The sequence below is a fragment of the Mesocricetus auratus genome, unplaced genomic scaffold (assembly GCF_017639785.1).
Source record: "Mesocricetus auratus isolate SY011 unplaced genomic scaffold, BCM_Maur_2.0 Super-Scaffold_100055, whole genome shotgun sequence".
Lineage (NCBI taxonomy): Eukaryota > Metazoa > Chordata > Mammalia > Rodentia > Cricetidae > Mesocricetus > Mesocricetus auratus.
This window is the reverse complement of record NW_024429232.1, coordinates 3,282,858-3,291,368: the sequence shown is the minus strand read 5'-3', so window position 1 is coordinate 3,291,368 and position 8,511 is coordinate 3,282,858.

The window sequence follows — 8,511 nt, the reverse complement described above, 5'->3', positions numbered from 1 at the left end:
GACAAGTTTCTTACCTATTTCTAACGAGGACGGTTGAGTCGGATGTGGGTGGGCTGTGGACACAGGCCTTGTTCATCTGGTTCTCAGGCAGGCTCCCCCTCCCCTCCCATTGGGTCGCTTGTAGAACAGTTTGCTTTTGGAGTGGCTGCCTTCTGGAGAATTACACTCTTGTCGATGGGACGAGATTGCTAGGACCATGGCCTATGCTTACTCACATGGCCCTGGCTTTTCTCTAAGAAGACAACATGGTGTCTGCTGCGGAGAAGCCCTGGTGTCTGGCCACTGCCTTTGAGCTGTCTGTGCAAATGTCCCCTTTGTCTGATGGGCTGGAGTATTTAGTCCCCAGGGTCAACCTGAGGAGGTGCCATCTTCACTGATATGTGGCTGTGTTCCGGAGAAGTCCTGATAGTGGCCATTCACATGGGAACCTGGTACAGAGGATTTGGGTAGCTTTAGAGCTCTCTAGTGGCGATGGGTTGTCCCTGCACTGGCTTGTCTCTCTGTCATCGTCTTCTACAAACCACAGGGTTCTGGAAGGGTAGTGGTGATGAGTTTCCTTCCTCAGAGTTTCCTGCCTTGAGGAAAGCACCCACCCTATCCCCCGTCTCATCCCTCCTACCCCACCCCACCCCACCCAAAGGCTTTACAGGCCAGTAAGGCCACCTTAAATGAGTACCTTCTGTTCTGGGAGACAAGGCTGCTCCAGGGAGCTCAGGAATCAAGTCCCTGGCTCTGTTCCTATCAGCAGGAGGAACAAGTGACCCCAGAGTGGGTATTTGTCGTGAGTACACAGTGTCACAAACACAGGCGAACACACTTGTGTCTTTTCACAATGTCAGAATTTATTGAATAACAAGTTCACAAGCTACATTAGTTTCTTTGGCTATTATTTGTCAAGGAGTCCTGATTTGCCTTGACAGCGACTGCAGCAATCGTAGCTTCTTTTTTTTTTCTGGTTTCTCTGTATTGTTTTGGAGGCTGTCGGTCCAGCCTGGCCTGGAACTCACAGAGAGCCGCCTGCCTCTGCCTCCCGAGTGCTGGGATTAAAGGCGTGTGCCACCAACACCCAGCTCAATCATAGCTTCTTTTATTCCCATTGTAACTACTATGATCATACCTCAAATGGCACACAGTTGTTCTATCCGGACCTATAGCCATCATCTATCAGTTTATTATCTATCTATAGGGTAGGTTCCAGAATGGCTGTAACAAGATTAAAGAGGCTACTGCGGAATTCAGAGAGGCCTTAGTGGAGGCAAAGGCAGGAAGCTGACAGAGATGCAGAATCCCTGGTGCCTGAGACACAAGTCCTGTTGGGGAGCTGCGGCTAGAGGCCTCGATAGAGCCGGGTCCCAGTGTGAGAGCTCAGCTGAGCTAAGGCAGTGGTGAGGCCTAACCCCGTGGGGGCAGAGGGCAGAGCGGTGTCCGGATGGACGTCTCAGCAGTGAGGACCGTGCTGAGCCAGTGTCCTTGGGGCAGTTGGGTGTTCTTTGCTTGTTGGTTTCTCAAGTGCTACATAAGGTGGCCAAGCCACAGATTTATGGGGCTGTACCCATCATACTATGGGCTATCCTCTTAAAGTCTGTTTTCTTTCTTTGTGTGTGTGTGAGTATGGGCACACATGTGGCCATCAAAAGATCACTTTGGGTTTGGGCTTCCCCTTCTATCTTGTTTGAGACAGGCTTTCTTTGTTGTTTGTTGCTACATAATGTGAGGCTAGCTGGCCCATGAGTCTTTGGGCTTCTCCTGTCACCTCCCCCATCTTCTCCTGTCACCTCCCCCATCTTATCTTGCCATAGGAACACTGGGCTTATAGACATATGCTGTCTACCACATCTGGCTGTTCACAGCTCAGGTCTTCATGATTATGCAACAAAAGCTTTACCCACTAAACCATCTCCCCAGCCCTATTTTTTGCTTTTTATTTTATTTTGTTTTTTGAGACAAGATTTCTCTGTGTAGCCCTGGCTGTCCTGGAACTCACTCTGCAGGCCAGTCTGGCCTTGAACTCATGGAGATCCACTGGTCTCTGCCTCCCAAGTGCTGGTTAAAAGTGTGTGCCACCACACCCAGCTTTGTTTTTTAACTTAAAAAAGGTGAGTGTGCATGTGTTTGTGTTATATGAGTGGTATGTGCAGGTGTGTGTGTCCTGTGCACATGTGCAGATCAGAGGAAGATGACATCAGGCATCCTATCCTGTCATGTTCTACCTTATTCCCCTGAGACAGGGTTTCTCACTGAACCTGGAGCTAGGCTGTCAGGAAGCCCTAACAATCCTTTTGTCCTCATCCTCCCATAGATGTAACTGGAGACTTTTCTGTCCCACCGGGCCCAGCAGCCATTTCTTTTTTTTTTTAAAGAATTTATTTTTTAAAGATTTATTTATTTATTACATATACACCAGATTGAATTGTAGATGGTTGTGTGAGCCACCACGTGGTTGCTGGGAATTGAACTCAAGACCTCTGGAAGAGCAGTCAGTGCTCTTAACCTCTGAGCCATGTCTCCAGCCCCCCCAGCAGCCATTTCTAAATAATCACTCAGAGACTTAATATTCATTATAAATGGCTGGTGGCTCCGGCTTATTACTAGCTAGCTCTTACATTTGAGTTGAGCCATTTCTATTAATCTGCGTATCATCACGTGGCCAGTGGCTTACCAGCGGTGCTCTGGCATGCTGCTCCTTGGTCAGTTGCTGGCGTCTCTCAGACTCCACCCTTCTCCTGTATCTCTGCTTGGATTTCCTGCCTGACTCTGTCCTGCCTTGCCATAGGTCAAAGCAGCTTTATTTATCAACCAGTGAGAGCAGCGTATACTCACAGTGCATAGAGAGACATCCCACATCCCACAGCTCTGGGGCTATGTGCAACCCTGCCCAGCTTTTTACCTGTGTTCTGTGGATTTGAACTCAGATCCTTCTGTTTGCACAACAAACAAGCACGTTAGCCCTGAACTCTCTCCCCAGTTCCCAAAGTGGCTATTTTATAGAATTATTTACATATTTGTATTTAATTCTTTTACACCTGGGTTAGTAACACTATTTTTGGTCAAAAGAATAGAGGATCCAAATCGTTTATTCTTCTTTGGGTGGAGACATGACATTCTACACTGCTCCAAAGGTCATAACATTGCTATTTAGCGGGTGCTTTGAGGTGAAAGTCATTGTCCCCTCCCTTCAGAGTTAATCCAAATGGCTCTATCATTCACCTGGACAGAAAATGCTCTCAATAAAACCAATCTGTTCGCAACCCCAGATCAGAGGTGGTGACCCACTGAATTTAAGCATATTAGTCATCGGAGGAAAAGAAAGGTTTCCCTCAGTCCCCCAGTGCCGAATCCCCGCTGTTCGGAGGGGATGTGGTGGGAAATGTGGCAATAGGACAGACCCATTTTCAAGCACCGCTGGTGGGGGGCCCTAGTCCTTCTGATCAAGCCCCCCTGAAAAAAAGGAAAATAAACAGCTTTTCCAGAAATGTTAAGAAAATTTTCTAAACCCAGCAAGAGGGCTCGAAGCCTGGTGATCTGAATCCAGTCGTAGGATCCACACGTTGATGGATGATGCCACCTTAGCACAGGCTTTATTGGAAAGGGGCCTGCAGAGGTCTTATCTCCAGTGTAGGAAAGCAGAGGGCCTGGCGTCTGCTTCCAAGCTGAGGTGACTGTAGGGCAGAGGAGGAGAGGGAGGAGGAGGAGAGAAACATCCCTTTTTAGGACTGCTGTTGGCTGTTGCTAGGGGTAGCTAAGGAAATAAGCACCTGGTGGGTAAAAGAACATCAGGTGACTAATTAGCATGGCTACCATTACCTGGGTTGATAGGCTGGGTTGTACCAAAAACAACAAAAAACAAAAAACAAACCCCCAAAACAAAACAAAACAAAAAACAAGTCACTGGGAAGCGAATTACTTTAGTTTCAGGAATTGTCATTGTTTAGCTAAATTGGAGGAGCTTTGCAAGGTGAGCTGGCCATGGCTGACAGGTCCCCCCGTATTCTCTGCTGTGGAAAGAAATCTCGGGGAGGGAACCACTGTAGGGCTCTGAGGGGTGACTAAGAGCTCCTGCAAGTGAGGCCATTCAGGGCGACTGGAGGCTCCGTGCCGAATCAGGGTGTGTAAAATACGTGCGCTTGGATGGGTGCTGGACCTGAATGTGCTTGGTTCACGGGAACCTCCCAAACATGGAGAGACAATGGCAGCAGTGATTAGCGATGGAGGTAGGACAGTGCACATGACAGCCACCAAGATGGTCCTATGGTTAGGCAACAACCCCCATGAGTGTATTTTCCTATTTCTCCTTAGCAAGAAGATATGCTAGAGCCGGCATGTTGCTGTGCATAGCCATTTCCTCCGAACTAGAACATTCCTTCCTGAAGAGGGGCAAGGCTCTTAAGACTCGGGTAGTAAGCAGAGTGTGTAAGGGTTACAAGGGCCTGCTCTTGGTTATAAAAGCAGCAAATAGTTGCTTTTGTAGACTTTCCACTAGGCCCAGCGACTTGCAAGTTGGGCAGAGAACTCCAGGGATGAAGTGTTTGTGAGTTGAGGGTGGGGTTTTTGGTGATGCAATTTCCTTTGAATTACCCATGCTTCGTAAATAACCCAAACACTGGCTCACAAAATTAGATGTGGAGGGAGGGCTTCTTCCTTTGGTCCGTCATCGGTGTGGAGTGATTAGATGCGTCTCCCCGTCTCCCCAGGGAGTCATACAGCACCGTGGTGGCCTGAATCACAGCTGCCATCACAGAACTAGGAAAGGTGGTTATTTGCTCAGTTTCCAAAGTCCTTTCAACAGTGACAAAGCCAGACAGGGCCCTGGAGAGATGACTCAATGGTTCAGAGCCTTGGCTGCTCTCAGAGGACTTGAGTTCAATTTCTAGCACCCACAAAACAGTTCTCAATCGCTGAACTCCAGCTTCAGGGGGTCTGACACCCTCTTCCAGTCTCCGAAGGCATATGTGTGGTGCACGTACAGGCAAATATTCACACATGTAAAATAAAACTGAGAAAGTAAGCACGGGAGTAAGAAGAAGCCAGAGAGCTGAAGGAGAAGACTGGATTGTAGAGATTTAAATAGACCATGACTCCCACGTCCATTCCATCGGACTCAGCATTGCTCTTTCACAGAAGAACTGATACAAATGGCCAGATCTTTCTCTGCTGTGCTAGACCTTGCTAACACTTTTTGTTTTGTTTTTTGAGACAGGGTTTCTCTGTGTAGCCCTGGCTGTCCTGGAACTCACTCTGTAGACCAGGCTGGCCTCAAATTCAGAGATCCCCCTGCCTCTGCCTTTTAAGTGCTAGGAAGTAAGCCACTGCCACCTGGCCCCTGCTAACACTTTTAAAAGTGCCCTTCTAGAGTCTGGAGATGTCTCAAAAAAGGAGTACTGCTCTTGTAGAGGATCTCAGTTTGGTTTCTAGAACCCATGTTGGGTGTCTCACAACCTCCTGTAACTCTAGCTCTGGGGATCTGATGTCCTTTTCTGTCGTATATAGGCACCAGCTATGTACACAGGCATGCACATTAAATTAAGAATAGGCATTTTAAGAAATCTTTAAAAGAAGGTTTCACTACATAGATCATAGGATGCAGATCTGAGTGTCTTCCAGACTTAGACAAGTGCCTTGAAGTCATAAGCACATTCAAATTTAGGACTGAGGGTGGGGAATCAGTCCACTACAGGTGTCAGGCCAGGCATAGCTGTGAGATTTTGGGGCATCTTACGGTAGGGTAAGATGTGGATGATACTTACTGTAGTCATTCAGAACATCCTGGAGCAGCCTGCACCTGCAGGTATACAGGTCTACACAGCTGCAGATGTTCCTGGAGCTTCTGGAACACTGGAATGTCTTCATGCTGCACCTTGTCTGATGAGTTGCTAATCCCTGATTTACCTTGACAAAAAGGAGTCACATGGGATTGGGACAGAAAGGTCCAGGAAGGCTTTACGATTTTTGTAGGACATGCTAAACAACTGTATGTCTCAGGCCTCCAGTGTCCCTTCAAGCTAGACGTCACCTGAATCTCAGGGGCTACATAAGAAATGGCTTGAGTGAAATAGTCCTACTAGGGCTTGGGTCTTAGTCATGGAAAGGATAGGTGTACAGTGCCGGACAGGGATTGCTAGCTGTGTACAGAGCACTGTGACAGATGGAATCCACTGCTGGCTCCACTCAGGGAAGGCCCCTTTTCGGATAAAAGGCTGGGACAGAGGAAGGAAGGCCTTCTGAAAGACCAAACCTCTTTCTGGAGTGGCACAGCTCGTAACCCTGCAAAGGTGGCACACGGTTACAATAACGTGTGTGGTGCTTCAAACTCTCTCACCGACGCCATCCACCTAGGCTGCACTGGGTTCAGTGACCTGTCAAGCTACCGAGCTCTACCCAGTGACCGACCCATCAGCCCTACCAGGCAAGGTGCTGGAGACACCTCTCTCCCGTGTAGATGCTTGCCACGTGGATGGTAGACTCAAGGTCACCAACAGGAATGGGTGTTTGCCGCCGTCTGAAGAAACGTTTTCACCATGTGGCTGGAGAGAAGAGAGAGGAGGGGTAGTCTACATCTGAGTTAAGAGCGATGTGAAGGTGCCAGCTCTGAGACTTGACCTGTGGCATCACCTGCTGACAAATGGTCTGTTGTTCAGTGGCCAGTGGGGAAGAGAGAACTGGCAGGCTCTGGGTTGGCAACCGTGAGGACAACAGATATGAAATGGATGTATGACAGAGCTATCAGAAACCAGAGTCCTTAGTGGTTCCTCACATGGCAGCACACAGTCTATTGAGCCTTCCTGGAAACTGGGGATCAGATGCCTTTACCGAAATACACAACTTGGGCTGTCTGCCTTAGGTACCACAAGAAGCTCCTCATTGGGCTCATAAAAAAGTCTGATGACTGGAGAGCCGGCAGAGGATGGAAAAGAATCAAGAGCTCCTAAAATGTTCTGCATGCTGTTTCAACACTGAGGGCTTCTTCCAGTTAGACCCTTGGCAAATATATGCTATGATGGGAACAAATTCACAACCTACCTGTCCCTTATGGGACTGGCAAGGGGACATCACAGGAGGGGCACGCAGATGTCCTCTCATCTGTACACCGTCATGGCCTCTTACAGGCTGAGTCACCATGTAAACACACCGTGGTGACGTCACCAGCAAGGGTCTCACCCAACTCAGTGTTACACACGGACACCTCAGAAAACCGGCGGTCACGAATGGGCACCACTAGGCTGAGAAAGTACAATGGTACACCTGCCCTATAACACTACTGAGGCTGGGCATTTGAAATAGTGGGTTACTATAACTGCAGTTAAAGGCTTCAACGCAGGGCTGGAGAGATGGCTTGGTGGTTAAGAGCACTGGCTGATGTTCCAGAGGACCCAGGTTCAATTCCCAGCACCCACATGGCAGCTCACAGCTGTCTGTAACTCCAGTCACAGGGGTCTGGCACCCTCACACAGACATACGTGCAGGCAAAACACCAATGTACATAAAAAATAAAAATAAATAAATATGTAAAAGACTTAAATGCAGACCACATCCTAGAGAAGTTATAACTGGAGAGAAGTTTACTCACAATCAAGAAAGTTATTGAATACAAATCCCAGTGGCAGGGTTGATCACTTTCCTGTGAGTTATTGGCCTGGGAGGCTCTTGGGGTCCTCCCTATCAATATGGGGTATTACTATTATAGGCACCACTCTGGTTGCAGGGCCTAGGGAAGTTAACCTATGATTGAGCAGGAAGCTTCCTCCCTATTGGCTTGCTTTCCTAGTATCAGCAAGTGTTTTGCAGGCTGCTAAAGAACTGTCTTCAACAGTCCTGCATGGTTGCAGACCCGACCCGCTGCAATATCAGCATTGCAGGCCAGTGTGCTCACTGATACAAAGTTAGAGGTGCAAACGACTCGTTTCAGATTGAACTTAAGGTCCACTACTCAGCATGCTCGGTACTGTAAGCCAGGACAAAAACCTGAGGCTAGAGTTGCCATAGGGCCCAGCATGGAGGCTCTTGCTATTGTTGGTTGGAAGGATGTAATGTTTTCATCAAATTACCTTCTAAGCATTAGTGCTTACACCCATAGATGACTGCTGTTATCAGACTGTCCAGTAGAGATGCTTCTTATAGCTGTGGAGGTTATGGTAGAGATTCCTAAGTGGTTGGACTAGTAGATTTGTGGACAACTGGCCCTCTAAATTTAGTCAAGCATACATACCCTGGACTGTGTTTTCTCTGCCCCCACAAATCGGACTGACTTCTTGGAACCACTTGAAGTCTAGTGGTGTCTTCCAGTAAGTAACATGGGCACTGAAAAAAAAAAGTATTCACTGGTGGGCTCAGCTCAGAGGAGGCTCTGATAACTGTTGTCCACAGAAACATGGTAAAAAAGACACAGACCATTTGGATGTCTATGACCTCAAAACGACATATGGGAGATTAAACCTAGCCTCTTATACATGGTAGGTTGTTGAGTGAAGCCTTTTCCTTGCCAGCTGCTTTGATTTTTCCCCACCAGTCGCCTGG